Source organism: Anomalospiza imberbis (assembly GCF_031753505.1).
Source record: "Anomalospiza imberbis isolate Cuckoo-Finch-1a 21T00152 chromosome W unlocalized genomic scaffold, ASM3175350v1 scaffold_31, whole genome shotgun sequence".
NCBI lineage: Eukaryota > Metazoa > Chordata > Aves > Passeriformes > Viduidae > Anomalospiza > Anomalospiza imberbis.
The window spans coordinates 1,913,645-1,936,876 of NW_027099315.1; the positions used below are offsets into that span (position 1 = coordinate 1,913,645).

Below are 23,232 nucleotides of genomic sequence, written 5' to 3' on the forward strand. Positions count from 1 at the left end.
TCTCCCTAGGTAAACTAAAAAAAGACTCTTCTAGAAGTGATAAATTGACTAAATTGTTTCTGTATGTTGTTAGTGGGAAGGAAAAGGTTGTAGGGGGGAAGAGAAGTGTTCTAAAAGTTTTATTATGATTTTTATTATTCTTTTTTTAAGTTACTGTTATTAAACTTTTCTTTATACCCCTTTAAAATTTTAAGCTTGCTTTGCCTTCCTCCTAATCCTATCTCACAGCAGAAAATAAGTAAGTATATTCTAGTGAGTGCACTAGTGTTTAGCCAGCACTGAACCCACCACACTTGCTTTTTCTTCTTCACTTATTAAACTGTCTTTATTGACCCATGAGATCATCACTGATGATGACTGAGAATATTATCATATCTATATACTAGTTTTGTGTTTCTAATTAAGAGAAAAAAATGGAACTATCTAAACAATTGCATGTTTTAAAAATGAAAAGCAAGAAACAATTTTTCAAACTAATTAAATGGAGATGAAATAATTGCATAATTTTGTATATCTTCAAACATTCCTTTTATTTCTTTTAGTAGCATCTATTCATGCATCTTTCCTTATTTAATCCCACTGATTTCTGCTCTTTAATCAGCACAGAGAGAAAAACAGTATTAAACTTTATATACTCACCATCTAAAACACCAGAGCACACATGAAAATAGAAAAAAAGGAGAGCTGTTGTTGCAGTCTTAACTGCTGAAAGACTAAGAAGAGCATGACTGAATTGGCAGTCAAAAAAAAAAACAGTTGAAATTTAAATATAATTTTAAAATATAAAAACTAAGTATAGCAAATACACTAACTACAAGGTGGCAAGAAAAAATTTTAAGAAACTGCTGAGAAGTCTTTAATTTCATATTAACAGCAAATCAAATACACATGCTCCTATGTCACCTAAATTGTGAAAAACAACAAACCAACAACTCCCCCGCACACAAGGGTTCCAAAGAGATCTTTAAAATAACAAATATGAGTACTGCATAGCATAGTAGAAAAACTTTTTTTTATTTAAACCTACACAATAGAAACCATTTCTAATTAAGTGTTATTTAAGATCTTTCTTTTCTTGGCTAAAACAGTAATCAAAACACTTTGACTTTTAGCTAAAAAAATAAAAATTGCTGCGTAGTCTTTTTTGTGTCTGTGAAAGACACCAATCACTTGGTTTTTAAAATTTTAAAAGTTTAATAATAATAAAATAGTTATAAAACTAGTAATACAATTAGAGTAATAAAAATTTAGAGTTAGGACAATTACAAGACAATAAAAAGCAAAGAATTACGGACCTCTGGATGCTCTCGGGCACTTAAGCCTGATAAGCATACATTGTGAACAAAGGAATAACCTTTAAAAGCAGTAGCCTGTTGCATATTCATATATCTCATGCATGATGCATAAATTCCTTGCAAATTAAGAACTTTTCTGGTTTTTGTCAACTTCTTCCCCTTAATCCTGGTGGTTCCATAAAGACGGAGAGAAGGTGGAAGAATGTTTGTCTTTTCCGATAAGGAGGCAGTAATTCTTTATGGGCCCCCATCATTGTCATCTCTGTGTGAAGAGTTTCTTGATTATCTCATCTCTTGCTTGAGCTAGTAAAAAAAAACCCACATACATAGGCTCTATTTTAACTACAAAACTACATTTACCATACTATTAAAATGTTAATACAGCACTTCTAATCAATATAACATAATACATATAGTATTCAATTTAATATTTGTGAAAAGCCAATCATAAAATATGCATTTTTCACAGTGTCCATTTAATTTTCTTACCATTTTTGCTTTCTGTAAAATAACTACTTTTAGTTGATGAATTTTCAAACAAGCATTTCTCATTCTTTTAAAATGATTTTTCTCTTTTTTTCATAATTCTTAATCTTTTTCCTACTATAAATTGTTTCACTTTCAAAATTCAATTTAATTGTTTTACGTGGCCCATAAAGGAGGGAAGAAGGGCTCCCATATTCCTTGTACAGATCATGCAATCACATCATTAGACCTCCAGTGCTCAAGTAAGGAGGGTATGAAGCTCTAATGGGGCTGAGTCTTGTACACCTCGGACCTTCCTTACAAAGCACTAATGTAATTGGTGAGTCTTTGTTCATCAAACTAGGGAAGAGAAACACAAAGGGTACAGGAGGTCCTCAGGCAAACAGGAGACCGGAGGCATGCGGCCAAACAAGGCAAGTTGCAGAATTGCGCAGATATTGCTTACTTAAGCAGACTGGTGTAACCATATATGTAAAGCTGACTCTCAGGGCACTGCAAAATCGTGAGGATGAGGAGAAGCCTTCCTCCCGACAACCACTGGAGGGCAGAACTACGACCACCTAGCAAGAGGCGGCACAGACACAGAGTACCCTGGAACCGACACGTCCGCAGGAAGCAGAGAAGCAATAAAGACCCAGGGACTGAGAGGGGGAGTTGTGAGCCATTGGCGGAGCACTGACTCCCCGGCTACACCCAGCGCTGTTTGCTTGTCATTGCTTGCTGTAATCAATAAATTTTCTAATCAGTTTATAAAGGATCGGACAAATTATTTACCTTAACTTATAACAAGTTGCTTGCGTTTTGTAGCAATGTATTTTATTGTGAATTTTTTGGAACAGCTATTTGGTATTATGTAACTAAATTTTAACTGTTTTAGCCTTCAATGTTTATATCCCATTACCTTTATTACCCAAACTTAAATCTATCATACAAGCAATCTTAAAAAGCTGCAACAGTTTAATTGCTACAGTAAATTGATGTTGCTATCTCAATACAGTTTACTTGCATAATTACCTTGATGTTTAACTGTTATGTGAAAAATTTTCACTAACTTCCTTGTAAAAATAGTGTTTAAATAAGTTAATTCTTGTTAAGATTAAGTTTTGTTTATGTTATAAATACCTATTATAATATTGGCTTTTTGCAAATATTAAGATGGATGCTATATGTATAATGTTAACTTTGCTATAAAGATGCAGTTTTTTTATATCTGTGGTTAACTAAACTTAGACATAGTAGTGAAATAGCTGGTATAGTATGCTTGTGTTAAAATGCCTACTTGGTTGGGATAACATTCAATGAACATATGATGGAGACCCCTGCTAATGACATGCCAATTATCAGCACCCACCATCTGTAGAAAATATGCACCAAAGCCCAAACAAGAGGTGATAACAAGAACGGATTAAAACCACAGCCAAGAAATGTGCATGCTCTAAAAAGGCAGACCCGAGGAGGAGACATGCTAAATAGTTCTTGGAACATGTAAACTAGTTTGGGGAAGTTTAAATATGCATAATTGTTTATGAATATGCAGTAGGCTGATGCAATAGAAAGGGTATGTAAAGGGCATCTCTGAAATAGCAGGTATGCTCTTTGCGGAATGCCAAGCACCCAGCTGTAAATCTTTGCTTTATTATCTTTGTCTCCTATTGTCCTTTATTAAACTTTTAAATTTTACCAGGAGTGTGAACGTTGTTTTTTCACACAGTTTAGTCTCAGTGATGTTAACTTTAAGTTCTTTTAAGTATATTTTTTGTTACGTTTTACTGAAGTTAAGTTGCAGTGAAGTTAATTTTAAGTTTTGTTGAAATAGACCTGTTTGAATTATAATTCTTTTGCTATACAAGTGAATGACCAAGCCTGAATGAATTTTTGTTAAAATTTGCTCATTTAAATTGCGACATACAGCTATTTTGTTATAGAAATAAGAACAATTTTTGCTATTTTATTTTTTATAAGTAGTACTGAAGAATGAGGAACAATTTTATATTATGATGTTGCAATGCAAGCCTCTCCAGGTCCCTCAGAGGGAGAGATGAATGTAGGGGTTGAATTAAAGCCTTTAGAGAAATTAAGATATATTAAGCCACATAGATATGAAGTAGAAGTGTAGGTTTAAGTTTTAAGTAAGTGCAAGTTATAGTTTTAAGTAAGTAGAAATACATTTTAAGTGCCTTAAGAAACTGTGCTAGCTAGTAAAGGCCCTAAGGCCTAGTTTAAAGTTCAGTAACTTAGCCCCAGACATAACAAAAACATGATAGAGCTTTGCTTGAGTGTCTAGAACGGATAGAACTATATGCATAAATAGATAGAACTATTCACGTAAATATATAAACTTACATATGCAATTTTTATGTAAGAAAGCAGTATATTTGCATAAATAGATAATATATGCATAGTTTTTTAGGTAAGAACTGACGTTACTTTCGTATTACCTTCACACATTAGAATCAAGTTTACATTGGTTTAGAAAGAATGTTTTTGAATTGTGTGTTTAGCTGATTGGATGTTTTATGAATATAATGCCCTGTAACAGGGTGCGATCATCATCAACAACCACCACAACCATGACCATCAACACCACGACAAGAAGAAGAAGACAACAGAAGAAGAAAAGAAGAAAGAAGAAAAAAGGCCGTGGTCCCTGCTGCTGCTGCTGCTCAGAACATTGGACTCATCCCTGCTGCTGCTGCTCGGAACATCGGACTCTGCTCGGGAACAACTGTTGCTGTTACTGTCGTTGTTCCTGTATGGAACCTGGGACTCTGTACCAGAGATCAGCCTTGCAGTTGCAGCTCTTGCTTGGGACTCTATGCCAGAAAGCTTTTAGCATGGACTTTAACACCTTGAACTCTTTGACTTGGAGATTTATGTATTCATGCAATAAACAACCTTATAGCAATCAACAACTGCTCTTGTCTCCTTGAAGACCCCAGGCCCAATACAACCTTGACATTATGACTACTATCTGTTGTAAGCTGTTTAATGCCTTTTTTGTTACTATTTAGCTAAAAATAAATGACAAAGCCAGCTGCTTTACAAACCTTCACATATTGTTGTATAGCTATTTATAAGAGGTGTATTATTTTAAAGAACTTTCCTAACTACTATTATGAAGAGGTTTCTAGAATATATTAAAGAGACTCTTCCAGTTAAGGCCTGGACCCTGGCCAAGTTCTAACCTTAACTAGTGGAGAAATATACCAATAAACCCAAGTATTTTCTACACCAAAACTATACTCAAGTCATTATGACTTGCCAAATTTAGACCTATAATGACTAAACCTCCTTTTAAAGTGAACGTGGAAAACTTACCTGGGAATAGTTCTCCAAGCCCACACTTTAAAAATGAAACTTACCAATTACTACAGACTCTGAGTAATAGTACAATATTTAAGAAATTGATAATGCATTGTTTTAAGGCACCATTCTGTTTTTCATGTACTACTAATTGTATATATTATCTGATTGATCTTTACTTAGTATAAGTTTATTGTTTTGTCACATATTGTTTTGCTTTTATGTTGCCTTCATGTTCATAATAACAAAAATACATGCTATTAAAAAACAAAAAAAATTAGGGAGGAATATAGCTTGTCAAGGACTTTACAGTAATATTTGCACTAAAAATGTTGAAAGCAAATCAGATCACATAAAATTTAACCCCTTACCCTCCTGAAACACTGTTGGAACCCCAAGAATTAGAGCTCCTGCATTGTGTGAAAATGGATTTTTTGTTAATTTTAATACAATGGGAAGAAATCAGTCTAAGAATATGTTTCTCCTTATCACCCCATATATAAGAATCAAACCTTTTGGTACAACTACACTTCTGGCAGTCTTTCTAAATCCAGTAATGCCTCCCCCTGCAACTGCCGTCAGGAATTTTTTTAGTTTATAAGAGATCAAGCCTGAGCCTTTAGTAGCTAAGGTTTTTTAGCTAAAAGATTATTTTTAGGATAGGTATGTATGTGATAATTTTGATAATAATTGTATTAATCATAATACCTTGCTTGCTTCAATGTGTGCAGAGATTAATTAATAAAAAGAGTGGTTTTGGTAGAAAAGAGAAGGAGGAGATATTGGGACATACAAGACAGATTATGGACTTTGGACCTGGTTAGCATAAGAGATTTGACAATCAGGATGTCTTGGCAAGAGCAAACAGCTTTGAAGATTGCAAGAAGATTAAATCAGACTGACATATGAGAAAAGAAAATTTCATCAAGACTTCTGCAAGCAAGAGATATTGTAAAATGCATAAGCTTGTTTATGTGATGATTAACCCAATCATTGTAGTAAAACATTACTAGTCTTTTTAGAATAGTATATAAACATTTGTATGCCACAATAAATTTGGATTCTTTGACCATCTCACGGACTCAATTCCCCATCTCTCTCATCATCTCCGATAGAAGGCTTGTGTGAGTAGTTTTCAAACAGCACTAGCTTGCTTTAATTTAGAAGGACGATACTGCCAGCATGGCTGTCAAATTAAAAGTATATTAAAGACTTCACAACAGTTAAACTCCCAATTTACAGACCAAACAGTCAAATCTCATAGTCCAAGTTCACCTTGAGGAGCAATCTAGATCAAGAAGAAAAAAGGTGAGAGAGCATCTCTGTACCTTCATACCAGTAGTGTAATTAAAATTGTCTGTGTGTCTGATTGCATTTACTGCAGCCTGGGTATATATGAAGCTGTGGTTTGGGGGACATTGAGGAAATAAAAAAGCATTGTAATGACAAAGTGGTAAACTAGGTATAAATGAACATTTGCTCCAGACAGTTCAGTTGATAATAATAAAATTTCCTTCCAAGAGACTGCAACTGCAAAAGCATAGGCATAGAAATACACACACATTTTTCAGGGAGGGGAAAATGTTGAAAATATTTTTTAAAACTATATGAGGAAGCCTTCTTAGGACAGTGAACAATTTGAAAGACATCAAAAATTCAAGACTATTTAAAAATAAAGAGAAATTAGAGGTGTAGGGGAATATGACAGTATCCAGATACATAATTTGGTAATGTAGGAAAGTGATTATTAAAAGGTTTGACAGTTTTCTGAGATAATCAAAAATAATGACAACTGTGGCAGTTCAAATGTATTTTATTGATTCCTTGTTAAGTGGTTTGTTCTGTTGTACCCCCATGTTCTCCCCGAGTTGGTTTACCCCTGGGTTTTACCCTCCCTCAAAGCTGTCCCTCATGCCATTCCCCGCCTCTTGTTCCAGCTCTTTCCCTGCCTGTAAAAGGCAACCCTGCCCTTTATTCCCGAAACTTCTCTGACACTTAAACCTCGGGGCAATCCCTTTGGAATTCCCCTACTCCTCGAAGCCCCATTGGCCCATGTGACCCATCCTTTCTACTCTCCTACCCCAGTTGGCCCCAGACACTTGATGTAATCCCCTCACTCCTCCCCCAAGGATTCCCTATTGGTTAGCTGTTTGTATGCACCCCCTGATTTGTATCTGTATAAAGCCCCTGGCACAATAGAGCAAGGGGCTTTTCATCCTGTTCCCTTCACCGGGAATAAACCCTTCCTTGTGGAACCTCAAGACAGAGAGCCTCCTCCTTTCTCCTCTGCCTGGTATCTGTCGTGGCTTGTGTCTGGTACCATAGAGCAAGTGACTCTAAATGTTCTGCCTCTGGTAAATCCCCATACCAAGGCAGTTCTCCACTCCTGGCGTGGCGCCAGAGTTCTAAGAGCTAGCCCAGGTTCTGGCAGTCACTTCAGACACCTTCAGTGGTTTTAGTTCCAAATATTCAGACAACTGTCATAGCTCTAAAACAGCAAAAATGGCTTATATTGTTCAGAATTGAAAGGGCAAACAAAGACTATTATGTGATATCATGTGGGAAAGGCAATATGTAGACAAGAAAATATAAGAAAATATAAGTGATAATGGCAACTCCTTACAAATGTGATTCATTTTCAGCAGGCACTGATGCTAGCAAAATGGAATTGCATGGATATCCATGGGAAATGAACAGCCAAGATTACATCAAAATGGATTGATTAATTAATTAATGGAAATATCCATTGCAATAATCAACATTTTGGAAGATTTGGTCTTCTGTGCCATATTCTCCTTTGGGTTTTTTCTACTAAATTTCCATTTCTACTGTGTTCTTTGTTATCATTATTTGGGGTGAGCCTGCCTGAATACATATGAGAGATTTTAAGATCACAACTCATATTGATCTTTAGGAGGAAGCACTACCTAAAATTGACTATTTATTACATTTTATTCTTTGAAAAATCCAAGACAAGCTGAGTGCAAATTTCAAAAGTGTAGTCTGTAGTTAGCAGCAGCAATAACAACAGAATAAATCAGTAAATTCAGATTTTCAACTTAAAGGATGTCATAAACAGTTGTTAGTTTTCATCTCACCCAAGCACTGCTGTATAAAGGCTAGGTCAGTTGTCCATGCTTCCCTCTACAATCTGTTGCCTTTTTCCCAACCTTTAAATGAAACTCGAGATAACTTTAATAAGGAGGTAATATAAGAGTGGATTTTTATTTGAAGGCCTTCACGGGCAGTTATGGAAAGATGTCCAAAAAACCCCACCCCCCCCCAGGCATGAGTACCCTTTCATAGGTTTTAGGAAATTAGCATAATTGATAAAAAGCACCAATTATGAGGACAAGTGGTGATGCAATTCCCCCCAGGTCAAGCCCCTTCTCTGGAGTCCCCCCCTCGATACTAGCTGTACTTTGTCCATGAAAAGTATCTCAAAGAGTTGTCCTCAACCTTGGTTCCCAGGAAGAACCAAGACAGGATAGGCAGATACACCTCATTTTATTATAGGCTTCTATGATATGTGATGCATCCTGTTTTTCTGCATGCATTTTTGTCCTAGTTTTGGCCAGGACCCGAAGGTTATTCTATACCACCTCACGTCATCTCCAGGGCTGGAGGAAGGGACTCTCCGGCTTCTGAGAAGGACATGGCTTCCAGTTGAAAAACAAGGTGGCATTGTCTACCATTATTCATTGTCTCAGTGTCTGCTGTGAGCATTTTTGCAGTCAATCGCCCTCTCTGTTTACTGGAAGGTAGGATTTTTCCTTTTTTTTTCCCTTTCTCTCTTTCTTGGGGTGGTTTTCTATTCTTTGATCATCTGCTTTATGCCCAGACACAGTTGCTGCAGCTTTAAGGTGGGTCCAGTGGGGGGAGCCTTGGGGCTTTTTAAAAGCCTCACTCCTCAGGCGTCCCTTGTGCCAGGTGGACTGGGCACTCTTTGTTTGCTTAGCTACCCTGGTTTTTGTTAGTTTAAGCAAGAAGGTTTTTTCTTTTTCCTTTCCCAGGTGTGAAAAATGCCAATTGTTAAAAATAGGTTAGAAATTATTGTAAAATAGTTGATAGTTGTTAAATATGTACTATTAGTTTGGTTATGGTAAAAGGGGTTTAAAGGGGTAGTTGTAAGAAATATGGTACTCTAGGTACTATAATAGACCTAAGTAAAGTGCACCACCCCCCAAGCAAAACGAGCCAGCCTGGACAGAACTGTAATGGGCCGATCAAGCGCCTTAAACCTTCATGCAAATTAAGGATCCAAAAAGAAACCAATCCAAAGGGACAAAAAACAGGATAAAAAGGGGGCTTCTGACCCACTGAACCTGTGCCGCTCCACCTGGAACATCAGGGAGATCGCTGCTCAGAAGACCCAGCGCCGGCGCTGCAGCATCCTCGACGGGAATGCTCCTGGTCAGCCTGCGGGCCCCTTTGCTTTAGGCCTTTCTTTTTTATTACAATAAATGCTGAAATCACTTTTAGTACCAGGAGTGTGGTCCTGTTTTTAACGGTTTGGGGGCTTTGCCAGGATACAACCTCGTCCAAGACCGGAGGACGGGATGGCCACCTGTCTTCCACGGAGGGACCTGTGTCAGTATCCAGGGAAAAAGGCCTGAGGCACTCGTGAGGCACAGTGGAGCTGGTAAGTATCACCCATCCACGGGCAGGGAGAGGGCACGAGGGGCGAGTGTGTGTGTGTGTGCGTATTTGAGACAGGGCCAGCAGCTCAAGTGGCTGAGACCCCCAAAGCCAGAGGGACCTCCTACACCACGGTTCCAAGCCATCTGCAAAGAGGCTAGCTGGGAATGGAGGGAAGTGAAAGGAAGACCGAGTGAGGCGCCCCCCCTAACCCTCCTTGTTCCGGCACCCGGGCAGGCCCCATTAAAGCCTGACAAGCCATTTCTCTCCAGGCATGTGGAGGGCCTTGGTAAGAAAGTGAATCACAAGCAAATCAGCTTCAGCCCACTGGGCATGTAGGGGGAGGTATCGAAGGTGTGGGTGGCACGAAAACAAGCCATTGTTCTCCTGGCGGGTGGGGGATGTGGCAAAAAGGTGTAAGTGACCTGCAAATCAGCTTCAGCTTCCCAGGCTTGTGGGAACTGTGGCGAGGGGTTTTGAGTGACATGCAGACAGCCTCACAGGTGAACAGACACCAGAGGCGATTAGTTTTAAGAGTCCTTCCTGGAGACTCAGCAATACTGAAGCCCAGAGGCTGACCCCAAAGCAAGGGAAGCTAACAGTATCGTAGGACCTTTTAGCATCGCGGCTGCAAGGAGTAGTTGTGTCGCCCATTCCTCAGGGTACGGGGATGGGAAGTCCAGCTTGGGCAAGGTGAGGAGGTCCGAACCCCTGACTCTATCTCTAGGGAAGAGGGATAGCCAAGCCTCGGCAAAGGTGGAAGGAGTCAGGGTGGGGCCCTACATGGACCAGTGATTCTCTGGCAACAGAGGTCCATTTTGTGTGAGTCTAAGAGGTTTGCTAATGTTTCCTTCCTCTGTTCAATAAAGCAAAAGGGAAACTCCAGGGTGCTGAACCTAGGTCAGTGGGGAAACTTAGTGTGTCAGTACTTAAGGTTCTGGGGTGTCGAAAAAAGGTACCTTAGGTAGTCCAGGCAGGTGAGGCACCAAGAACCAGAGAAGTATGAGTGAACAGGACTGATGTGTGAATGGATGTGCAATTGAATGTGAGATAAAGAATATCTCTCCTGCAGAGTGTGTGTGAGTGACAAAGAGTAAGTGCTCCTTAGATAAGGAGCCAGATAAGAGTGCCCAAGGGCACCAAAGTTGCAAGGAGACCTTTCTGCATAAACAGAGATTAGGAGATCTCTCTCTTAAGTAAAAAAAGAGTGAAACAAAACTTTTAAAGGGGCAGGTAACAGTAAGCAGTTTTTACCAGCCCGAAAGCTTATAGCAACTAAAAGTCACTATGGGTCAAACCCACAGTAGACAAGGAAGGCAACCAAGGAAAAAGAATAAGAATATTCCTCCTGGAAGCCCCCTTGGTGATATACTGGATGACTGGAATAAGTGGGAAACAACTAAAAAGTTAGATCAGGTGAGGATGGTTTATTATTGTGTGGAACATTGGCCAAAGAGGAAATTACAACAGAAGTCCTTAAAGTGGCCCTGGTATGGAAGTAGAGATAAGTGATTATGCAATTTATTATATCAGCAAGTGTGTAACCAAGAAAACCCTAACTCAGAAGAAGTAAGAGTATGTTACTTGCTGGGTCAAATTCTTAGAAGGAGATTCTAAGGTATACAAACTAAATAAAAAATAAAGAGCAGAAATCAGAGGAAAAGGATAAAGAAAATGAAGGTGTTATTAAAAAAAGGTGGGGTCCCTTGGACTATGTAACCCCACCAACTCTCCCTCCAAACTATCAAGCCACCCCCTACTAAACTCCCAGCCTCCTGCTTCTCAAAGCCTACCTTTACCCCCTCCAATGATCCCCACCTCTCCTCTATTTCCTCAGGGAATCTCCATGTTATTTTTACCCCCTACAACAACCCCACTCTCTTGTGAAATGAACAGGGCTTATGCCTTTCTTAATGTTCAGCTTTTTTATTAAAAAGATCAGCTGGGCAGGGGTCCCGAACGGAGCTCGCCCCCGTTGTTGTAGCTCTTCCAGGTGGCCGACAGGAAGAAAGCGTGCAGGGTCCATCACTGAAGTCCAGAGCAGCAGCTGTCCCTTCTTCCCTGCGGCACAACCGGCGGCCAAAGAGTGAGGAGGCGTGGAATGCAGATTCTGTTACTGAAGTCCAGAACAACACCTAACTCCGCACCATCCCTGGTGACAGCCCCAGGGCGGGCTCTCTGTTTTCTTCCAGCTTCACTTGCCCCAACCTACTCTAGTCTAGTCGCTTTCAGGTGGTGGTGACAGACAAAAGTACATCAGGCGTTGTGTTTCCCTCTTCCTCGGCTAGGGCATTTGTCTATCCCCCTCTACTGTGTTTAGTTCTTTATTTAGGGGTGTCTTTATCCCCAAAAAATACTCCCATGATCCCAGGGGGTTTTCTTATTTGCATCTTAGTCCCAGAATGTTGGTGTGGTGGAAGGAAGGCAGATTATCTCTAGGCAGTTTAGAGAAAACAAACAGAGCAATTAACTAATTAACATTTCAATATCGGTAGCCAGCAGTCATTCCAGTGTTGCCATGGGAACTAGGAAGGCCCTGCCCACCTCTCTGGGGAACACCTAGAAACTTTGTTCATTACACCTTGAATATATCCACCCCTTGATGCTTTTTCCTTGCTGCCTCCTACCCCCACTAACTCGCAACTTGCTTCATATGTAAGTCAGAATACAACACCTTGCCCTGAGAAAAAATCCCTAGCTATATCCTCCAACCTAACAATTGAACCCTCCCAAAGTGGTAACAAAGAATTAGTGAGCCAGTCAAATACCCCTTCAGTTGCTGGCCGTTACTGTAATACCAGATCAAAAAGTGGTTTAAGGCCAGAGCTAAATCCAGACAGGCTGTTTCCCCTGAGGGAATTTCGACTAGGTGGGAGGGTAGGAGGAATAGGTTTTATAAATGCACCCCTAACAGCTTCTGAAGTAAGAATATTTAAGAAAGAGCTAGTTGATTTAATAGAAGATCCAATTGGCACCGCACAGCAAATAGATCAGTTCCTGGGTCCCAATACCTGGGGAGAGTTGTATTCTCTTATGAACATCGTCTTCTCCCCAGAGGAGATACACCATCTAACCCACTGGTTTGAAGCATTCCCCACAAGAAGGGAGACAGCCCAAACTGTGACAAAAGTTCTCTTAGAAGAAATTATTCTGAGATACGGGCTATGTTATAAACGCCAATCACTTGGTTTTTAAAATTTTAAAAGTTTAATAATAATAAAATGGTTATAAAAATAGTAATACAATTAGAGTAATGAAAATTTAGAGTTAGGACAATTACAAGACAATAAAAAGCAAAGAATTACGGACGTCCAGATGCTCTCGGGCACTTAAGCCCAATAAGCATGCCTTGTGAACAAAGGAATAACCTTTAAAAGCAGTAGCCTGTTGCATATTCATACATCTCATACATGATGCATAAATTCCTTGCAAATTAAGAACTTTTCTGGTTTTTGTCAACTTCTTCCCCTTAATCCTGGTGGTTCCATAAAGACGGAGAGAAGGTGGAAGAATGTTTGTCTTTTCCGATAAGGAGGCAGTAATTCTTTATGGGCCCCCATCATTGTCATCTCTGTGTGAAGAGTTTCTTCATTATCTCATCTCTTGCTTGAGTTAGTAAAAAAAACCCCCACATACATAGGTTCTATTTTAACTACAAAACTACATTTACCATACTATTAAAATGTTAATACAGCACTTCTAATCAATATAACATAATACATATAGTATTCAATTTAATATTTGCAAAAAGCCAATCATAAAATATGCATTTTTCACAGGCTAGTAAATATTGAGTCAGACCGTGGCCACCACTTTACTGTGGTGAGCACATTTCTCTCTCTCTCAGGATTTTTCATAGAGGTGCACAGAGAGAAAGAGAACAATTTCTATTTCTGCTCCTCGTTTTTCACATGTGGAATGTGTTTGGAGAATTGTTAACCTGGGGTGATTGCTTGATTGGATTCTGGTGAGATTTGTTTGAGCCTGATGGCAAATCAAATCCATCTGTGTCTGGATTCTCGTGAGAAGGTCACAAGTTGTTAGATTTGGTAGTTAGAAGTCGTGTATGTAGTTTTAGTATCTTCCTTTATATAGTATATTAATGTATTATAGCATAGTTATAATAAAAAAATCATTCAGCCTTCTGAACTGGAGTTGGACATCATCATTTCTTCCCACTGGGTTCGCCTGCATTTTACAATAAGTGGTGACCCCCTGACGTTGGATGAAGAACCAGGATCTGAATCAATCTGATCGGTCTACAACCGTGGTAGGACACGAGAGAGGAGGTGAACCCTCTTGAAAAGGCATGTCTGGAGTCCCTGCGAGGGATTGGAAAGATAAGACACTGTTGGGATCCTCTCTAGGACCAGGTGCAGCCCCGAGCAGTTTGCCTTAGGACGCCTCTGCCTTCCTTTGAAAGGTACTGATTTTGTGATAATAGGACTGCCCCTGGCCTGGGGTGGACTTTAACTTTGGGAAGAGATGACTGCAGACTTGAGCACTCATTTTTATTGTGTGAATGGCCCTATGTTTGCCGTCTGGAGAGATCTGGCTGGGAAACATGGAGTTTCTATCTCCAAAAATGATTTATTGGAGTTTCTTGAATTTGCAGACAGTCATGTTTTTTTCATGGATCTGGTTTTTTCCCTGGAGCCAGTGGCTTGGGAATCCCTGTGTTTCATCATCAGGCAAAACATCAGGTGAGATTTCCGAGCAGTTCGGTACATGAGAGATTTTTTTAAAGCTTTTTCAGATAGTCCAGGGATGGACCCCAGTGAGCACATCTGCACCAGGCGGGGGGGAGCCCTCCGCCCCCAGCGGGGGCCCTTCAGCCCCCCTGTCACGGCTGGACGGAGACCAGTTTGTTCAAGGACAGTCTCCGCTGCTGGTGCCCCCCCGCTCAGGGCGGAAGGGAGAGCCTTTGTCCATGGCTCAGAAGTTTGCTTCTGCGCAAGAGGAGCTCTCTCCACTGCCTCATCCTCCACCTCCTCCTCCAGCAGCGTGAGCCCCCTCCTCCTCTCGGAGGGTGCAGGGCCGATCCCAGCCCTGGCGGAGGCAGAGACACCTCCCTCGCCGGTCCGCCCGCCCGCAGCCGTGCCGCCTCCTCCTCTGCCCCATTTGGAGCTGAGAGAAACACCCGCCACTGAAAGCCAGCCTGAAACCACTTCGGTGAAAGCGGAGACGCCGCCTCCCCCGCCGCTTCTCGCCGCCTGGCTGCTGCACCAGTGCCGGCTCCCGCGCCGGCCCCACTCGCCGTGTCAGCCTCGGAGTCGGCGGCCATGCCTCCGGCAGTGACAGAGGCGCCTTCGGCCCTGCCTGCTGGCCCAGAGCCTGTTCCCAATGTGAGTTGTGATGCTGGAGAAGACCCCCAGCCCGCCTTGCCGCTCGCGGAGCCTGCTTCGCCACTTTCAGCTGCCCCGCCACCTCCCGTGGCTTTCGCCGGGTTGCTAGACAACACGGAGAGTGACAGCAGCGAGCAGCAGCAGCCTGGCTCTGTGCTGGAAGGGACCCCTGCTGCTTCCAATCAGCCCGGGGTCCCCTCTCAGCCTGTTCCCTGTTGCTGGCTCTGGCCAGCAGCCGTCTGCTGCCGCTGCGAAAGTGAAAGTTATGAAGTTTAGTGCCTTTCTGGGGAACAGCGTTTTTCTTGGTCCAACTCTCGCTTGGGTGGAAGATCCTCTGGTTCGGTGGGATTCTCAACGGGGCTCGGGGCCCCTTGCCCCTCCCGCTCGTGTTTGAGGGGCGGGGGGACGAGTTCTGGGAATGCTGTGAAGATGAAGATCCTGCACCACCGGCCAGGCTGGGGCTGCCCACCAGGGCCAGGGCCACTTCCCCGCCGGCCGGGCTTGGGCTGCTTGGTCCAGCCTCCCAGGCCGGGGCCCCCATGCCCCCCATGGCTGGATTTGGGATCCTTGTTCCACCTGGACTGGGTCCACCGTTCCCCCCAGCGCTGCAGGGTCCTAAATGTTGCATCTCGGATTTTGGGTTCAGATTAGGGGTTTTGATATGTATTACTCTACCAGTTTTGTGTATCCCTTTGTACACCCCTGTTCCCCCCGCGGTGTCCAGCTCCAGATCAATTCCAGCAACCATCCCCTGCCCCTTCCTGAGGTTTCCCTGTCAGTTACCTCGTCCCCCGCAACCCCATTCGCCCCGGAGCCCATGTCCGCCCCTGTCATGTCCCCGTTGGCCATCCCAGTCCACGTCACACCCTTGTAGCCTGCTCCCATTGGTCGAGGGGGGCTTGTGTCCCCCTCGGCCCTCCCCCTATAAAACCCCACTCTGTTCTATTCTTGCCGCCATTTTGTCCACGCGGCACTGGAGAGCAGCAGCGCTTCTCCATTGCAGCTCCACACGCCAATAAAAACTCTCTAGCCAACCACACAGACAGAGTGGACAATTCCTTCCTTCTTCGCCTCGTCCCTCGTGCCCAGCAGCAGAACGTGGCCATCCCATCCCTGGTGCGCAAACGCAAAAGCGCCCGGAATCAAGCGGCGTTCACGAGTCCTGCCGAGAAGCGGTGCCACTCCAAGCTCTCTGGAGCTATGCAGGACCGGGGAAAAGAATGCAACGTTGCGAGTGGCACCCAGACGTGTGGCCACGGCCAGCAGAGCAGCCAGCACAGGCGGAGTTTCACCGTGAAGCACCCCAAAGCTGCACGGAGAGCCGTCGCTACCGCCACGGGGCCATGCCGCCAATCAGCGAGCGCCGCCACCCAGCTGAGTGAGCGACGATCCGCGCTGGTACTGTGCTTTGCGCCTGACTGAAAGCGGGAGTGTAGACTCCCCAAAGTATGTCAGTAAAGTCTCCTCCACCCCCGAGGGAAGCACGCGGTGCTTTACTCGTGTGGGAAAGGAAGCACAACTTTTCACAGCCACAGAAAGCCGATGAGAAGACACTTCCTGGGAGCCAAGGACCCTAGTGCAGTTTTGTTAGCGGAGATTCCGGTTTTGGTGAGTATTAGTTGTGGGGACGGGCCCAGCTAATACTCTCCTTCACGTGGGTGGGCTTACCGCATTCCCGGGGTGACGGGACGCGTGGTGCACAACACGAGCGGTAACCGCCAGGGTCTTTCACCTTTTTTGGTTTTTTTCTCGCTTTTCCTGCACCTAGGGGTGAAGTGGTTTTGGTGGAAATAGCATGGAGTCCGCGCCAACCACCCAGCAGAAGGAATTTTATTCCCAATTTAAAGAAATCCTGTCAGCAAAAGGCCCATTCCCCAAAAATTCAGTAAAAAATTTTGTTCGGTGGCTGTACTTTTCCTTCCCCCACGTAACCGCAGAAGATGTTTATAAAAAGGAGTTTTGGGAGCGCGTAGGGGCGAAGTTAGTGGAGGGGTTTGAACACAAGGATCCCTCCGTGGAGGACTTTTTCCCTAAGCTCCATCTGTTAATTTGGGAAGTAGTAAAAGCGGAGTCTGCGTGGGACGTGAACTGGGACGGGAAAGAGCCATCGGGCAAAACTGTTATTACCTCTGAATCTGCTTCCCCACCTTCTTCCCCTACCCCCTCTTCCCCTAACCTGGGTAGGCAGGGGGGAGTACTCTGCCGCTCTAAGGCGCAGGGCAGCTCCACAAATGTGGACCGTGCTCCTGGCTCTCCCGAGCCGTCCCGGCACCCCCGCCTTAGCGAAATTAGCTACTTCGCTGAGGAACTAACCCCAAACCTTTTTTCCAACCCCTTCCTCCCAGTTAAAAATCCCAGTTTTTGCGCTACCCCACGCAACACCGTGTCCCTGAATCGCTTTCTTTGTTCCCCTGAGGAAGCCGAGGCCACGTGGCCGGGGCCTTTGTCTTCCCAAGATGGAGGGCTGCCACGAGGGAGGGCTTCTCCTTCCATCAACTCTTTTCTCCCCTTTGTTCCCTTTGTCCCCGCCTTTGACCCAACCCCCTCTGCTTCCCTCTGGGCATGGGCACCGCCCACTCCAGGCATCAGGTTGCTACCCCTCCCCCTGTTCCCCCTTGGGTGGGCGTTCCCTCCTCGCATGCTCTGCTTGCCGCGTCATCAGCCCTGCCCTCTCCCGACAGAGAGGGCTCTATCACCTCTACCCCCCAGTACCTAGAAGAAGATTATCCCCGCCCTGTCCCTCGTACCCCGCCCCCACGTCCTCCCACTCTTCAGAGACCTGGGGGGGGGGGAAGGTGGGAAGGGGGCGGGCAGGGTCTGGTTTACAAAATCGAGCAGTCGCTCCACACTTCAGCCCCATACACCAGGGGAGGGGAAAACCCTACGTGGACAACCCTTCCCTATGAATCCATAAAAGAGCTCTGCAAAACATCAGGTGATTTTGGACAAAAAAGCCCCTTTTTTAAAGGCATTTTAAAAGCGACTTTAACGTCTAGAACCGTAATGCCAGCAGACCTTAAGTGTCTGTTTAGCTGCCTGCTTCTCCCACCAGAATACAGCCTGTGGGAGAGGAGGTGGAAGAAAACGGCGGCAGACCTGCTTCCCGAAATACGAGAGGGGTCTTTCAGCCTGGATTTATCGGAAGAACCAATCACTTTGGACCATCTCGTGGGTGAAGGAGAATGGAGTGAAGGGCAACTTCAAGCTCGGGGAATTCCAACGGCTGTGCTGGACATGTCCAGGGGCGCAGTAGAGCGTGCGTTCCTGGGCATGCCCACCAAGGACCCGATGGATCCCTATACAGCGATTAAACAAGGTGTTGCTGAGCCTTTTGTAGACTTTGTAGACCGAGTCCAGGCAGCAGTCGAGAGACAGGTGGAGAGACATGAACGCTGGGACGAACTGGTCCTGGAATTGGTGTACATGAGCGTCAATGACACGTGCAAAAGAATCATCTTAGCACTGCCAGTCTCACCACCTCCGACCCTCAACCAGATCATCGAAGAGTGCACCCTGAAGTCGCACCTGATGATGAAGCCCCGAAGAAACCAAAAGACAAGCTGGTCGCCTTGGCTGCTGCTCCTCCAAGGAATTCAGCACTGAGGCAGCTCCCACCTAAACGCTGGTGCTTCCACTTTCATCAAGAGGGACACTTTCAGGCTCATTGCCCATCTCCAGGGTCTACACCACCCGGGGCTGCAGGAGGAGGGAGGGGGGACGAGAACCCCACTGCTCCAAAAAACTAGGGGAACAGCGCGGACTTGCCCCGCGCTCTGATAGAAATGAGGCAAGTCACGGTGCTGCAAGAGGAGCCGCAATGCACCACCTAGTTCTATCTTTAAGCAGCTGCCTCTCCACCACTGACAACAGGGAGCCTTATCGGCTCCAACTCACTAATTCTGTCCATTTCCGTTCCCAGGACTGGCAGTTCTTCATAGCAGATGCAGAGCTTCTGCGGCGCCTACGATTGGATGCAAGCCCTTGGTTGGTGGGATCATTGGTTGCATCCACTGGCACTGTATCGCTCCGACTCACTGACTGTCCTGGAATATAAGGTTTGACATGCCTCCTGGGGATCCACTTGACTCCTGAGGGCGTGGATACGCATGCATATCCCCGTCCCCAAGTCAAGAGTGGGAATGGACCCTGGATTTCTTTAGAGTCCAGATCCCTCACTAATGCTGGAGGCCTGTCCTCTCGCTGGAGCTCCTGATGTTGTTTGAAATGTCTCAGGGCTGGCGGTTCTTGCCTGTCAAAAGAGCTGTTTAGGAAATTGATGGTAAACAAGGCCTTGCAGAGCCTCTTGTGTGGTGACAGCACTCGCACATCTCCCCGCTGCTTCCGGAAGACCTGTTTCAGCGTCTGGTGAGTCCTCTCTATTATGGCCTGGCCGGTGGGGGAGTGAGGAATCCCAGTTTTATGTTGGACGCCCCATTCCTTCAGGATGTTACTGAGTACCCTGGAAGTATAGGCTGGGCCACTGTCAGTCTTGATTGTGGCTGGGACCCCCAAGGTGGCAAAGTATGAGGTGTTTTCTCACGTCTGTGGCTCTTTCTCCTATGTGGGCTGAGGCAAAAACTGCTCCCGAGAAGGTGTCCACGGTTACATGGACATTCTTGAGTTTCCCAAATTCGGGGACTTTGGTGACGTCCATCTGCCATACCTCACAACTGCGGAGACCTCTGGGATTCACACCTGCTCCCAGTGTTGGTAGAGCTGCCTCCTGACAGTTGGGGCGTGAGGCCACAATTTCCCTGGCTTGGTCACGCCGCAGATGGAACTGGCGTACCAGACCTGGGGCATTTTGATGGAGCTGCTGATGGCTGAGCCTGGCCTGCTCGACTATGTTTGGCTGGCCTCCCAGCTCTACTGGGGCTGCCAAGGCGTCTGCTCTGCGGTTCCCTTCGGCAATAAAGCCTGGGAGATCCGTGTGTGATCTCACATGTACCACATAAAAGGGATGCTCATAGTTAGAAACCAGGTGTACTAATTCTGTGAGCAACCTGAAGATGACCTGATTTGGGACCTCTTTTACAATTGCATGTTCAGCTCTAGACACTGCTCCTGCCACATATGTCAAATCCGTGACTAGATTAAAAGGCTGATCGAATTTTTTAAAAGCCCTCACAACAGCATCCAACTCAGTCACTTGTGGGGAACCTTCCACCACTTTAACGTCTGATTCCCACAACTGAGTTCTCTGGGTCCTTCCAAGTCACTACTGACTTGTGGGTCTTCCCTGACCCATCTGTGAATACTGTCAGTGCTTTGAGTGGCTTTTTACTTTGTATTTCTTTTGGTAACAATTTGAATTCTGTATTGAACAGATGATTGCCAGGATGCCCGATTTGAATTTGGCCTGATCAGCTGTCTAGAGCAAACTGCAAATTTTCATTTTGTCTTAAAAGGTGTTCAAAGGTCTCCTTGGTCATTTTCCCTGTGGATGTTTTGATGGGGAGGTGGATACATGTGAAGTCACAACTCACCAGTACTTGTAGACGAGCCCTGGCCCGTATTATGAGCTGCGCCATCAGCTCTTGTGGTCTGGTGATACTCTTGGACTGTCTGTGGCCAAGGAACACCCACTCTATTATCAAGAGGGCGTCTTGTTGGCCCTTGTCCCACTGGAATATTGTGCCATATAAATGGGGTAACTCACCTAAGATGATGAAGCAGAAAGGCAGCCCTGGTTGACAGCGATGGGCTTGCCTGCTCACGGTGGTAGTTTGGACCTTCTTGAGTGCGGCTTTGGCCTCCCAGGTCAGGACTCTTGGGGAACTTAAACCCTCATCCCCCTCCCTTTCTGCTAACAAGTCAAAAAGAGAGGATAGTTCCCCCGTGGTGAGCCCCAGCCATGGCCTGATCCGATTTAGCGATCTGCAGAAGCGCTGGATGTCATTCAGCGTCTTGGGGTCGTCACTTATATGAATTTGTTGAGGCCTAATCTTTCAGTTATTAATTTCTAGGCCCAGGTCTTTCCAGGGTGGCAGTAACTGTACCTTCTCTTTTTGTAGTTCGAATCCGGCCACCGACAAGGCCCTAACAGTGTCCTCCAGAGCTGCTTGTAGGACCTCGCTGTCAGGGGCACAAATCAGCACATCATCCATGTAATGATAGAAAATTCAGGATGTCCACTTGGCACGCATTGGGGACAGAACCTGAGCGACATACCACTGGCATATAGTGGGGAAACATTTTAGCCCCTGAGGTAGTACTGTCCAGAGGTAGCGTTTCTTAGGGGCTTCCATGTTGATGGAGGGTACAGAGAAGGCAAAACGGGGAGCATCATCCGGACGGAGCGGGATTTGAAAGAAGCAATCCTTAATGTCAATTACAGCCAAATTATAATTTTCAGGTAGAATAGATGGAGATGGCATACCCCGTTGGAGAGAGCCTGTATCTTCTATGGCTTCATTAATTTTTCTTAAATCATGGAGGAGTCGCCACCTGTCCTTCCCCGTTTTTTTAATTACAAACACTGGAGAGTTCCAGGGTCTGTTAGTTTAGTCTATATGTCCCTTTGCCAATTCCTCCTCCACCAGTTTTGTGAGCGCCTGTAGTTTTTGTTTACTTAGCGGCCACTGCTCCACCCAGACAGGCTTATCAGTGAGCCATGTTAATTTCTGTGTGGGGCGCTCCTCAGTGGCCGCACCTAAAAATGTTGGGGGGCCGGAAATTCCAATTTGGCTCCCCACTGGGACATGGCGTCTCTCCCCCATAATGTGAATTTGCAATCAATGACGAATGGACCTACTGAGGCTAGCAGCCCTTTCAGACCCTTAATTTGGACAATGATCTTAGATTGTCTCGCTGGCTGGGGCCCGCCTAGTCCTAAGACTGGCGTGGCCACACTTTGTAGCTCCCAGTGTGACGGCCACTTGTGTGGTGGGATGACCATCACGTCTGCCCCTGTGTCCATCATCCCCTGAAGGTATGCAGAATGCCCCTTGCACTTGAGTTTACACCATACGAGGGGTTTTTCCTCTCCCAACTTCCCAGCATAAAAGACTGAGAGTTCCAGGTCATTACACAGAGCACGAGGAATAGGAATTGCCTGTGCAATAACCTGGCCCTTAGGCAGGAAGAGGGGGGGATGGACACAGCGTGCCACGAGATAGAAGAGCCTCGGATTAAGGGTGGATATTACAGGAGGGACTTCTATCTCTAGTGGAGTGTTCTTTGTGTCCCCAACAACGAGGTACCTCTATCTCCAGTGGGGTACTTTTTGTGTCTCCGACCACGAGGTACCTGCAGTTCAGAAGGTCCTTGCGGGGATCGGTGGTGTCCAGGACAGTTGAAGATAAAGATCTCTGAAGTCGGGTTGATATATGCTGTTTATTAGAAAGGGCGTGGGTGCAAGGGCCCTGCTTGGAGCTGCCAGGCGCAACTCGTGGCAGGCCCAGGGGGAGAGGGAGAGAGAGAGAGAGGGAGCAAGGGTCCCAGGGGAAGGTCCAAGAGAGGAAGGTCCAAGAGAGGAAGGTCCAAGAGAGAGTGGGGAGAACAGGAACCAAGAGAGCGTCCGGTCCCTCGGGCACACCTTATCAGGGGGCTTCAAGGTGGGCTGGAACAGGACTTGGGCCAATGGGGTCACAGATACCTGATACTTCAGGGGAGGGTCACAGGTGTGGGATGAACCATACATTGGGGGGTGAGACAGAGCATTCCATTTGACCCTTGGACCTATCTGCAGGTAAAGGGCATGGTTTAATCAGAAAGGGGGATTGCTTTCAGCCTGGCTATACTATTGTTTTCTAGTTATTCAGTAGTCAAGGTTTGCTATTTCAAATCTAGTTCTCATCTTAATGTCTGTATTTTCAAAATCTTTTGCCAGGCAATCATATTTATAAGGTTTTCCTATTTCATCTTCCCCAACAGGTCCTCCTTCCTCCTGGTTTCACAGCGGCAGATGTGCGATAGAAGCTCTGCATCTGCTATGAAGAAATGCTAGTCCTGGGAACGAAAGTGGACAGAATTGGTGAGTCGGAGCCGATAAGGCTCCCTGTTGTCAGTGGTTGAGAGGCAGCCGCTTACAGATGGGACTAGATGGTGTATCGCGGCTCCTCCCGCGGAACTGCGACTTGCCTCATTTTTATCAGCATGCAAGGCAAGTGCGTGTTCCTTTCCTAGTTTTTTTTGATTGTGGGGTTCCCGTCCCCCCTCCCTTC

At 45.1% G+C, this 23,232-nt stretch overlaps 1 long non-coding RNA gene across 6 annotated transcripts in view; it reads left to right on the forward strand.

Moving 5' to 3' along the window:
- Positions 1-23,232, forward strand: part of LOC137465566 (uncharacterized) — a 149,128-nt gene that overhangs the window by 121,032 nt on the left and 4,864 nt on the right. The window contains exons 4-6 of one of the 6 annotated variants that reach the window (XR_010994697.1): positions 18,987-19,432; positions 21,082-21,275; positions 22,943-23,042. This is a non-coding gene — a long non-coding RNA (uncharacterized lncRNA). Of the gene's footprint in view, positions 1-17,869; positions 18,855-18,986; positions 19,433-21,081; positions 21,999-22,942; position 23,232 lie in introns of those variants that run through there. The other 5 variants (XR_010994695.1, XR_010994696.1, XR_010994694.1 and 2 more) reach the window with 5 other exon arrangements.